This window comes from Archocentrus centrarchus, chromosome 1 (genome assembly GCF_007364275.1).
Source record: "Archocentrus centrarchus isolate MPI-CPG fArcCen1 chromosome 1, fArcCen1, whole genome shotgun sequence".
In the NCBI taxonomy this organism is placed as follows: domain Eukaryota; kingdom Metazoa; phylum Chordata; class Actinopteri; order Cichliformes; family Cichlidae; genus Archocentrus; species Archocentrus centrarchus.
Window position 1 is genome coordinate 10471847 of NC_044346.1, and position 2782 is coordinate 10474628.

The window sequence follows — 2782 nt, forward strand, 5'->3', positions numbered from 1 at the left end:
GATATATTAGACAAAGGATGTTGAATATGGAGCTGCCAGATAGACCACAGAGAAGACCACAGAGAAGTTTCATGGAAGTAATGAAGGAGGGCATGCAGAGGGTTGGTATGACAGAGGAGGATGGGAAAATATAGAATGAAATGGAGGCAGATGATCTACTGTGCTGATCCCTAAAGGGAGCAGCCAGAAGAAAAAGAAATAGAAAAAGAAGAGTAGTTCTAATTTCTTAAGACTTCCCCTTAATAAATTGCCTTTTGGAATTGGTGGATTGTTTCAGGACTCCAAAATTTATTTGAGCAAATGGGTGGGGAATCAATTTTAAAACTGTAGTTAATTTGAAAAAGGTTAATTTGATCTGTAACCTGTGAGGATTGATTGCAAGCAGACATTGCCTCATTTTAAAATAAAAAAAAAAAGAAAAATACTGGGAACCAGTGGATTCAATAAATGATAGCAGAGGGTATGGCTCTCCCTCTCTCTCTCTCTCTTTGGGTGCTTCTGTTGAGATTTTAGAGAGCTACAGGGTAGCAACAGCTTCAGGCATGTGTGCTATTTTATTGTCTCTGGATGAAAACGTTGCTTGAATGATTTGGCTGTTTTGGAGCCATTACATCCAGTAGTTGCTGCTAGAAATTGTTGCTCTCCGACAACAGCTTGCTTAGGGCCCCAAAACAGTAAATATCAATCATGCGTGACACGTTCCTGGGCACCTCCAGAGTAAATCAGTCAAGGAAAGTTACAGTGTCGCCCCGCATGTTGAAGCTGCCTTTTTTTTTCAAACAACATATAGAGCAAAACCCAGTTAGTGGATGGTCATGTTTCAACTGTAAAAAATGGTGCTAAAGGTATCAAATTATTTGAGTGGAGAAATATTAGAAGAATATGAGAGAGAAATGGTCTTTTTTTTTTTTTAATGAAGAAATTAAATGTAGGGCTTCTTAATGAAAAACAAAACCCCCAAAAGAGGTAAACACCTAAAAGCCCTGGCTTACTTGCTTACTTCTGAGTCTGAAATGGACGCAGTCGTGAGCTTTCCTGCTACTAGGCTTTGCTGGCTGGACTGCAGGCAGAAGAGCAGTGAGTGGATCGCCAACATTAGTCTTCCTGCTGAAGGAGACAGCGGAGTCTCAAGCATGAACAGCTGTTCTGAGACAAGCAGTCTCTGTAGCAGGTCAGAGGGTGAGTGTAGAGAAGTCCCACTGGGATAGAGGGACCCGTGTATGTGTCTGTTTGTCTGCGCGCTAGAGGGCAAGAAACCGGGGGGGGGGGGGGGGACAAATCCATAGACTGAGAGGGAGAGAAGCAAAGTGCCGGGAAGAGAGGAGAGCAGCAGGGTACATAAGTTCATATCCACTTAATAGAGGCTCCACCTGGATAGGCAGGATAGTGGAGAATACCGAGGCTGCTGGAGTAGTGAGGGTCCTGCTGCGTGTCCATCAGTTTCAGATAATCCCTGCTGCTTCTGCTAAAGTGTCCTTGAGTCACACGTTGAATCCCTTCCTGTTCAGAGACGCACCTGACTGCTGTTGCACTCCAAACCACAGTGAATTTGTTCCTGCCACTCACAAAAACTGCTGCTTTTGTGCATCTGTCTTTTATCCACGGGCCAGATTATCGCAACCAAACACGGATCACACCTGCAGCATCCGCCGAGACTCTCGGGCAGTGTGTCCACTCAGACATCCTCTTCATGATGGATGGAGTATGTGTGAGTTTCTGTGTGTGTGTGTGTGTGTGTGAAGGTTAGTTAACGATGACAAATTGTCTTAAAGTGTCCAAGAGGCTAAGAATCTGCATTTTTTTGGAGGGGGGGGGGCATTACTTTGAATGACAATGGGATGTATGGCAGTTGTATTTATGGGCTTGCATAATGCTGAAGGTTTGCTGTGCAGAAATTCAAAAATCTTTTATGAGGAAAACTTTGATGCTCTGGAAAAAAAAAAAGTTTTTGGACAATAGCACCTTTTTTTTAATGTTACCTCTGTATACACCCACAGTGGATTTTAGATAGACAATCAAGATGTTACTGAAAGACACACTTTAGCTTTAATTCAAAATTGTAACAAAAGTGTTGCATTAATTACAGGAACTTTTATACATTGTCCCTCATTGTCAGAGGCCCAGTGGACATCACCAAATGTTGTGTTTCCTCCGTGAGCTGCTCTGCCACGCCTTTGATGCAGCCACCTTCAGTTGCTGCTTTTTTTATGGGTCTCTGAATTAATTTTTGTCTTCAATAACTGAAAAGCATCATTCAGTGGGTTGAGATCAGGTGACTGACTTGGCTTTCCTGTTCTTGAGTGTAACCAGCAGTTTGCACCTTGCTGTAAACCATCTGTATTTCCATTCACAAAGGCATCTCTCGATTAGGCTTTGACAGGGATACACCTACCTCCTTGAAAGTGTTCTTGATTAGACATTATGAAGCAGTTTTTCTTAATCATAGAAAGAATTCTGTGATCATCCGCTTCAGTTGTCTTCTGTGGTCTTTCAGGCCTTTTGCTGTTGCTGAGCTGGACAAATACATTCATTCTTTTTAAGGATGTATCAGATTTTTAATTTGGCCATTTCTAAAGTTTAGGTGCACTAACTTCTGTTTGGACCTCATGTTGAAAGTTCCAGTGAAAAGCAAACAAACACAAGTTCAACAATTTGAATGAATTCCAGATATTTCAGCTTCTTAATTTGACGTGAAATAACAAGAGAACAGGCCTGTTGGTTTAGTACAATGCACGTGCACTATAAAGAATTAATAGGTCATATATGCAATACAATGCAGCAC